The sequence below is a fragment of the Oncorhynchus keta genome, chromosome 32 (genome assembly GCF_023373465.1).
Source record: "Oncorhynchus keta strain PuntledgeMale-10-30-2019 chromosome 32, Oket_V2, whole genome shotgun sequence".
NCBI classification, from domain to species: domain Eukaryota; kingdom Metazoa; phylum Chordata; class Actinopteri; order Salmoniformes; family Salmonidae; genus Oncorhynchus; species Oncorhynchus keta.
The window spans coordinates 24,455,728-24,466,111 of record NC_068452.1 but is presented as its reverse complement, the minus strand read 5'-3'; positions in this window follow the sequence as shown (position 1 = coordinate 24,466,111).

The window sequence follows — 10,384 nt, the reverse complement described above, 5'->3', positions numbered from 1 at the left end:
ATTTAGGTCAGAATGGTCTCCAGGTATCTCTCTCCCCCCCCCTTCTCCCTCTCTTTCCCATTGCTACCACCTAGTGCAGCATTAACGAGAGCCTAGCCACAAGTCTCATCTCTCCCTCAGCTCTCTCATTAAGCAGCTGCCTAATGAGCTCTGGCCCCTAGGGACCCCCAGGGTCCCCTGGTACCTGATAGCCCTTCCTGAGATACCAACCATGCTCCTACCCACAGTGTACCGGTAGCTTCTTCTCTCTGAGGTCTCATGCCCATCGTCTGGTTTTAGATGAAAAAGAGCCTTCTGACTCTAATATTTGACAGTGCAGTAATTCGTCGAGAAAAAGAAAAAGCTTTTTATAACATTGCTGTCCAACAGGATAAGGTTTTTCTGTTTTTCTGTGAAAATGTACATTTGTCTGATTAATGCACTTGCAACACCTGCAATATGCCTGCTTTCATCAGGTATTAAGTATGACGACGGCTTACTGTGTGTGCTCTGCTTGTGTGTATGTGCGCGATAACGGCCCATAATGGGTCTGCCACCATAGACCTATGCCTCTCAAAGCAGGGAAGGAGAAAACCCAGGAGAAGGATTGTGTTCCACTGTTGATCCAGCATGAATATTTAAAGTAGCGCTGATGGAGAGGAGAGGGTACCCTTCTCTCACCTGGAGCAACTGAGGCTTCTGGGAGCTGCACACACAGCACCTGCTGTGCCTCATGGCCAATCACAATAGGCAGGCAGATGTACTGCATGTTTGATCAACAGTCTGCCGGGGACAGGTGTAGTCCCAGCTACAGTAATTACACCGCTTTTAATGAATCCCACCGATCTCTTCTGCAAGAGAGGCCACCGTTGGCAGTATGTTGATCAATGGTGTTACGGACTGGTGTGTGGCTTTTTACATTTTTTGTTTGCCTCTATCATTTCTGCAATGTATTCAAATCTGCGTGTTTTTACATTTAAAATGTTGTTGTTAGTGGTTGAGAAATGTTCCACAATATGAGCTTTGTTATTCAGTATATATACAGTATAGTCTGGTTAAAAATGTTTTGGGAATGCCAGTTACATACAACTTTTTCAAAAGCGGAATAGTCCTTCCAGGAAGTCATTCCAACCTTTAAACAGGTCTGCTTCTACTGTCTGATCATTGTTCTTTTCATTGGTCAATATTGACTACTGATTGTTAGTCTGATTAGTAAAAGAGAGAGATTATTGTGTTGAGTATGATGATGTCCTAAGAGGAGAGCAGGTGAGAGAGATTCTACTCCCCGTCAAATCTCCCCCAGCATGCATACACATATCCCTCCATCCAGACAGCTGATTAGGGGAGCTCCCAGTGCAGTCACCTGGTCCCAGGCCTAGGGAAGGAAGGTATAGTGTTACCCTGTATTAACCAGTTAGGTGGCCCAGGGAGCCAGATGCCAGGCTTCATAAAACAAGGAGCAGCTAATCAAGTAAGACTCTCTTCAAGACCCAGACAATCCCTGCAATGTAAACCCACCTTCTTATTCATCAGGAAAGCTGTGAGGAGAGGGAAATAGAAAAGAGGACTGAGCGTCTGCGCTTACACACACACACACACACACACACACACACACACACACACACACACACACACACACACACACACACACACACACACACACACAGCACACAACTCAAATGAACACATTCATTTATTGGTGACTGCACTGATGTGGCAGAAAATACTTTCTTATAATGATCGATAGATTTGCAAGAGCTAATTCCTGAATGGCGCAGTGGTCTAAGGCACTGCATCTCAGTGCTAGAGGCGTCACTACAGACACCCTGGTTCGAATCCAGGCTGTATCACAACCGGCTGTGATTGGGAGTCCCATAGGGCGGCGCACAATTGGCCCAGTGTCATCCGGGTTTGGCCGGTGTAGGCCATCATAGTAAATAAGAATTTGTTCTTAACGGACTTGCCTGGTTAAATAATAATAATAATCAACATGCTGTGTTCAGGGGATGCAAGTTATTGAAGGACCCACCACTCATTCTCCTCTTTCCTCAGTCTGGTCTGGAGTGGAGGCTGTTGTTTGGTGTTCACTTTTGATGATAATCCACATTCCCCATAGGGATAGAGCAGACCCACAGCAGGTGGAGGTGGGGCACTTAACCCTAATTGCAATTGTAAGTCGCTCTGGATAAGAGCATCTGCTAAAAGACTCAAATGTAACATAAATGATGATGACTAAGGATCACCTGACCAGAGGTTCTCAAACAGACGTAAAGATGATGTTTCACCCCCAGCCTGTCACCTCACCTTGGGCTGCAGGATTCTCTGACATAATGCTGCTCTAATTGGACCCCTCTTTTGTTTAGACATCAATGGTCAGATATCCTGCTGATGCACTGAGATTGGGAGATGTTCAAACTGGACTATCTATAGGGCCAAGGATGAGACCAAATCTAGTCAGACCAAATCAAAAGGAGACAATCCTTTCACCCCCTTTCTCAGAGGGGCCCAAGTTAATTACAGCCTCAACAGGAGAACTATCTGACAGATCTGTGACCTCTGACCTTTACCGTGCTGCCCATCAAAGCCAGAGGGCACACTGCATGACCCCAGCTGTGTGTTGGTGTATACACAGAGAGATCTAGAACATAGCTATATTAAAAATGGCATTAAGCCCATGCTGTGGTTTTATTTTCTGTCCGGAGTCCTCAGGGGTGAGACATGCTCCCACTACCGTTTCATGTAAGGAATCAACTGCTTTATGAACTTGTGAACCACCACTGCAGGACACCACAGAGGCACTTCCATGTTCCTGGGTGAATAATAGAATAGGAATGCCACTTCCAATAATTCTTTACCACAACAGATTGGATTATCACTCATTGGGCCTATTTAGTTCCCCTCACATTAAAGAGATGCTGTTTGGGAATTAAGTGGTTTATTGGTGGTAAGGGTTAGGGTTAGGGTTAGGGTTAGTGGTATAGTTCCTTTCACACACATGCATCCTTCTACCTTCTCCTTAAATGTACTTGAAAAGTTTCAACCTGCCTCTGTTCTCAATACACTCACGATTTGAATGAAGAAAAAACAAATTACTGTCGTATATACGACAGTTTTCTTTTTACTACCGTATTTATACTATAGTTAACTGAAATACCACAGAATTCACTGTAGTGTTTTTGCCTGGTATGATTCTCAATCAGAGGCAGCTGTCAATCGTTGTCCCTGATCGAGAACCATATTTAGGTAGCCTGTTTTCTATTGTGTTTCGTGGGTGATTATATTCTGTCTTTGTGTATGTCACCAAACAGGACTGTTTCGTTTCATTCTCGTTTATCGTTTTGTTGTTTTGTTCGAGTATTCGTTTTCATTAAACGGCATAATGAATACTTACCACGCTGCACCTTGGTCCTCCTCTCTTTCTCCCAACGACGAACATTACAGGATGTCAACCCCAATATATGTTCATCTTGTCATCATCAATCAACTGCATTACAGTTCAAAACAACTTTGACTACCAGCATCGATATCTGTATACTAGCTATGGTAAAAGCTTATACTTATGGGTGTTAGCATTTAGCAGTCACTTCTTCTAAACCTGAACAGGGACAACTTCTAAATGTTATGCAGTAACAGCCAAATATATCCACATCGGACTTTAGGAACCACATCAAATTGTATTGGTCACATACATATACAGTTGAAGTCAGAAGTTAACATACACTTAGGTTGGAGTCATTAAATCTTGTTTTTCAACCACTCCACACATTTCTTGTTGACAAACTATAGGTTTGGCAAGTCGGTTAGGACATCTACTTTGTGCATGACACAAGTAAATTTTCCAACAATTGTTTACAGACAGATTATTTCACTTATAATTCACTGAATCACAATTCCAGTGGGTGAGAAGTTTACATACACTAAGTTGACTGTGCCTTTAAACAGTTTGGAAAATTCCAGAAAATGATGTCATAGCTTTAGAAGCTTCTGATTGACATCATTTGAGTCAATTGGAGGTGTACCTGTGGATGTATTTCAAGGCCTACCTTCAAACTCAGTGCCTCTTTGCTTGACATCATGGGAAAATCAAAAGAAATCAGCCAAGACCACAGAAAAAAACTGTAGACCTCCACAAGTCTGGTTCCTCGTTGGGAGCAATTTCCGCCTGAAGGTACCACGTTCATCTGTACAAAAAATAGTATGCAAGTATAAACACCATGGGACCACACAGCTGTCATACCGCTCAGCAAGAAGAAGCGTTCTGTCTCCTAGAGATGAACATATTTTGGTTCGAAAAGTGCAAATCCATCCCAGAACAACAGCAAAGGACCTTGTGAAGATGCTGGAGGAAACAGGTATAAAAGTATCTATATCCACAGTAAAAAGAGTTCTATATTGGCATAACCTGAAAGGCCGCACAGCAAGGAATAAGCCGCTGCTCAAAAACCGCCATAAAAAAGCCAGACGACAGTTTGCAACTGGGGACAAAGATCGTACTTTTTGGAGAAATGTCCTCTGGTCTGATGAAACAAAAATGGAACTGTTTGGCCATAATGACCATCATTATGTTTGGAGGAAAAAGGGGGAGGCTTGCAAGTCGAAGAACACCATCCCAACCGTGAAGCACGGGGGTGACAGCATCATGTTGTGGGGGTGCTTTGCTGCAGGATCTGTGCTTTGTACTCGGATTAAATGTCAGGAATTGTGAAAAACTGAGTTTAAATATATTTGGCTAAGGTGTATGTAAACTTCCCACTTCAACTGTATTTGGCAGATGTTATTGTGTGTGTAGCGAAATGCTTCTGGGTCTCTTACAAGACATCAATCATGACGGATTTGATGAATATCCACTTTTAAAAATATAATGTGTTTAATTTGCCCCAGTCCAGCTCCCTTCTATCCCTCACGGTCTGCATTCCATTGACCGCCTAACAACCTCTATACGACAGTATTTTTTCATGTGGGAGACCACATAGCTTCATAGAGGAAGTTAATGAAAGACCACTGGATATTAAACCATTATTCCCAACCATGCTTTGTCTTTGTCACGTTCGTTAGTATAGAGTTCCACATATTTATAGACAGTGAAACTTAGAAAAAACGAAACAATAAAGAATAAACGAAACGTGACGACTATGCAGTGCGAACAGGCAATACATGAACAATATCCCATAACCCACAGGTGGAAAAAATGCTACTTAAGTATTAAATTAAACCTAGAACCCCACATAGAAATAAATAACTAGACTAAAACCCCTAGTCACGCCATGACCTGCTCCACCATAGAAAATACAGGCTCTCTATGGGGGGGGGGTATCTAGTATCTAGTGTCGGTGGCGGTTCTGGCGCGTGGCGAAGTACCCGCTCATCCGCCAGCATCAGAGACGGCTCTGGTGCGGGACGAAGTATCCGCTCATCCTGCGGATCCAGCCATGGACCCAGGCTGAACACCGTGCTTAGACTGGGCATCAGCACAGGGGAAGGCTCCAGCCATGGAGCTGGAGGTTCCAGACCATTGACCGTCGCAGGAGGTTCCGGACCATGGACCGTCTCAGGAGGTTCCGGACCGTGGACCGTCTCAGGAGGTTCTGGACCGGGAACTGTCGCCGGTTCTCTGGACTGGGGAGGCGCACTGGAGGCATGATGCGTGGTTCCGGCACAGGTGGCACCAGACTGGTGACACGCACTTCAGGGCGAGTGAGAGGAGCAGGCACAGGACGTACCTGACTGGGAAGGCGCACTTCAGGGAGAGTGTGAGGAGCAGACACAGGAAGTACTGGGCTGTGGATGTACACTGGAGGTCTGGAGCTTAGAGCTGGCACAACGTGTTCTGGACAGATGACAACCTTCGCACGGAAAGTGCGGAGAGCTGGCACAGGACGCACCGGGCTGTGAAGGCGCATTGGAGACACTTTGCCAAAACCGCCACACATTGTACCGGAACGTTAACACACTTCGCACGGCAAGTGCGAGGATCTGGCACAGGACGTACTGGGCTGTGAAGACGCAGTGGAGACCTGGTGCGTATAGCCGGTTTCGATTGTACTGGAACTTTAACACACTTCTCAGGACGAGTACGGGGAGCAGACTCAGGTGGCACTAAACTGACAACACGTTCCTTAGGGCAAATGCCGTGCATCCTCCACCGACTCAACAAATCTCCCATTTCTCTCTCCTCCAGCAGCATACCACCCTGCATACCACTGCTGGCTTGCTTTTGAAGCTAAGCAGGGTTGTTCCTGGTCAGTCCCTGGATGGGTGACCAGATGCTGCTGGAAGTGGTGTTGGAGGGCCAGTAGGAGGCACTCTTTCCTCTGGTCTAAAAAATATCCCAACGTCCCAGGGCAGTGATTGGGGACATTGCCCTGTGTTGGGTGCCGTCTTTCAGATGGGACGTTAAACGGGTATCCTGACTCTCTACGGTCATTAAAGATCCCATGGCACTTATCGTAAGAGTAGGGGTGTTAACCCCGGTGTCCTGACTAAATTCCCAATCTGGCCATCAAACCATCATGGTTACCTAATAATCCCCAGTTTACAATTGGCTCATTCATCCCCCTGCTCTCCCCTGTAACTATTCCCCAGGTTGTTGCTGCAAATGAGAATGTGTTCTCAGTCAACTTACCTGGTAAAATAACGGATAAATAAAAAAATACAAAATTCTCCCTCTTCTCCCAGACTGGCTCTGGTTCACTCCTCAGCCCCGCCCCAAAATTGTATTTATTTATTGGGGTTTCTGTGGCCTTCCTTCCTGACGTCGTCGCTGTCCTCTCATGTTCCTAGGCGACTCCCACCAAGGAAGGCGATCATGTCCTGCCAGGATCTCCTCCCAAGTCCAGGATACTTCCTCCTTCTGGGCACACTGCTTGGTCCTTTGTTGATGGGATATTCTGTCACGTTCGTTAGTATAGAGTCTATACTATAGACGGATCAAGGCGCAGCGTACGTAGAGTTCCACATATTTATAGACAGTGAAACTTAGAAAAAACAAAACAATAAAGAATAAACAAAACATGACGACTATGCAGTGCGAACAGGCAACTAAACATGAACAATATCCCATAACCCACAGGTGGAAAAATTGCTTAAGTATGATCCCCAATTAGAGACAACGATTACCAGCTGCCTCTAATTGGGAATCATACAAATCACCAACATAGAAAATTAAACCTAGACTAAAACCCCTAGTCACGCCCTGACCTACTCTACCATAGAAAATACAGGCTTTCTTTGGTCAGGACGTGACAGTCTTTGAGAGATTCCAGTCACAAACAGTAGGCAACTTGGTCTGCAGTCTGGTTGTCAAAACAGCATGGTAAAAACAAACTATATATTTTTCTATGTTTAGATTGTCTTTCTTTCTGGAGGATGTCATTGATCAGTCAGCCCAAGTCAGAATTGGGAATGGACCGTGGAAATGTAATGACCATGGGAGAACATTAGATTAGTCTGTTTTAACCCCTAATGTGACAGATACGAGACAGTCATCCCACTTGAAAAAAAAAAAACGGATCTCTTTTGTGTGTCTGAATATCAATCATGACATTTGGTCTCCCAAAAGATTTTTAAGTAAAGCCGAGAATGTAAAAGTTGGAACTTGTCAAGATTCTCCTATCATAATGTATACAACAGTGATAATTAAAGACATATCTATAACCATGCTCAAGAGTATAGAAATATATTTAGAATTATGTTTTAAACTCAGCAGAGCTGTGCATTAGGACAGAGTTTTACTTGACTAATGCAAGCCACTATGCAGTCAGATGCAGCTCCTCATCCCCTTCTCTGCTCTGGTTTCACACACATCTGAAGGAGATGGATCCCCAGACGTCTCTCCACCACACAAAGACGTCCACTTGGTTTGGATGAAGATGCAGGGAACAATGAGAAGCAATCATTCTCAGAGTGAATGGACTCTGGGGATTGGGGACCACTTGTGTAATAATAGGCATGTCAGGTCGGGACTGTTTGTACAGACGTAAAAGAAACATACACAGAACAACCCATTGAGCTTTCAGGCCGTCCCCACTCTGTGTTGTGCTTTCTACTGTATATCACTGGAAAGACTAATAAAAACCAACATGATTTAATTTGTTAATGTATTGTGTACATGAGTGAAGCCATCAGTATCAGTTCACCCTTTGTTTCAGCTCCTCCTTGGCTGTCCTGTGCCCCCCAGCAGTCAGCTCCTCCTTGGCTGTCCTGTGCCCCCAGCAGTCAGCTCCTCCTTGGCTGTCCTGTGCCCCCAGCAGTCAGCTCCTCCTTGGCTGTCCTGTGCCCCCCGCAGTCAGCTCCTCCTTGGCTGTCCTGTGCCCCCCAGCAGTCAGCTCCTCCTTGGCTGTCCTGTGCCCCCCAGTAGTCAGCTCCTCCTTGGCTGTCCTGTGCCCCCCAGCAGTGAGCTCCTCCTTGGCTGTCCTGTGCCCCCCAGCAGTCAGCTCCTCCTTGGCTGTCCTGTGCCCCCAGCAGTCAGCTCCTCCTTGGCTGTCCTGTGCCCCCAGCAGTCAGCTCCTCCTTGGCTGTCCTGTGCCCCCAGCAGTCAGCTCCTCCTTGGCTGTCCTGTGCCCCCAGCAGTCAGCTCCTCCTTGGCTGTCCTGTGCCCCCCAGCAGTCAGCTCCTCCTTGGCTGTCCTGTGCCCCCCAGCAGTCAGCTCCTCCTTGGCTGTCCTGTGCCCCCCAGCAGTCAGCTCCTCCTTGGCTGTCCTGTGCCCCCCAGCAGTCAGCTCCTGTAATCAGCAGTACCAGGAGGACATTAAGCAGACAGGGTCAGGGTGAATTGACTGCCCTGCTTGTTCACCCTGACAGATCTGCATGTTGGGCTGACAGTGTGCCACAGTTCCTTGTTTGAATAGAGCCCCATGGTTCAGCCTGCAGGGAGATAAGTCTATCAGGGCAGCTCAGGAAAGTTGGCTTCGACACCAGACAAAACGTTTGTCCAGGGGGGAATGTTAGATTTGAGCTCACCACCCAGCTGTACCTTCCATTAGATTGTCTAGAACGTAAACTGTCGTAAGGTCCACAAGCTGTGGTGTGGTTCAGTTTGAGTTTAAGTGATGTGCAGATTGGCCATGGACCTCAGGATGACCCAACCTACCTACACATCCAACTGGTTTATGTTTACTCAGAACTGCATAATAACACAATGGCCCCTGCATGCCCAGACCTGCTCCACCACCTCCACTTGACCCGACTCTTCCTTAACACCTGCCTCTGGGCTGCTCATGTTCAGGGTGACGATTACAAAAACATTAGACTTACACAGACAGACCAAGTTGTACCATGGTTATTAGTCCAGTGGGTCTGGCCATTTTATGAATCTTTCGACAAGCTCAGACTTGCCTGAGAGAAATATCTACTTTTTTTCTGTTGTGAAAGAGAAAGAGGTTATCTTCATTATAACATGGGGCAAGAGAAGGAGGGAAGTGTTCAGAACGGGTCACACACACACACACACACACACACACACACACACACACACACACACACACACACACACACACACACACACACACACACACACACACACACACACACACACACACACACACACACACACACACACACACACACACACACACACCACCAAATTATTATTTTGATCCTGGAATAACTTCTCCACCATGAGTGGAATTGAATGGGCACTGCTACAATACCTCATCACGCTCTATCGCTAATGGATCCTCCTCTGGAAATGGAATTTGGATTTGTTGGGAAAAAAAACTCCTTGAGGGAACTGAAAGAAACGTTTCATCTTGCAGAGATGGAAGTGTGTTCATTTGCCCTGCTGGGTGAAGTGCTTTGTTTTGTACCATCCATTTCAGAATGAAATGAGTGACCTGGGCTTAGGCAGGCTGGTCCTCATGAGACGAAGGTTCAGTAGTGTATGGTGAGAGGGTGTAGGTAGGGGATAGAGATAGGACAGTTCTTTCCTGGTAGAGTAGAATAATATTTGTCTGTCTACATACATTAACAATAGATCATCCAGTATAGTTAAGCAATAAGGCACGAGGGTGTGTGGTATATGGCCAATATACCACGGCTAAGGGGGCAGGGTAGCCTAGTGGTTAAAGCGTTGGACTAGTAACCGAAAGTTTGCAAGTTCGAATCCCCGAGCTGACAAGGTACAAATCTGTTATTCTGCCCCTGAACAGGCAGTTAACCCACTGTTCCTAGGCTGTCATTGAAAATAAGAATTTGTTCTTAACTGACTTGCCTAGTAAAATAAAGGTTAAAAAAAAAAAAAAAAGGTCTGTTCTTAGACACAGCCCTTAACTGGCCATATACCACAAATCACAGAGGTGCCTTATTGCTATTATAAACTGGTTAACAACATAATTAGAGCAGTAAAAAAAATGTTTTTGGTCCTACCTGTGGTATACGGTCTGATATACTAGCGCTGTCAGCGAATCAGC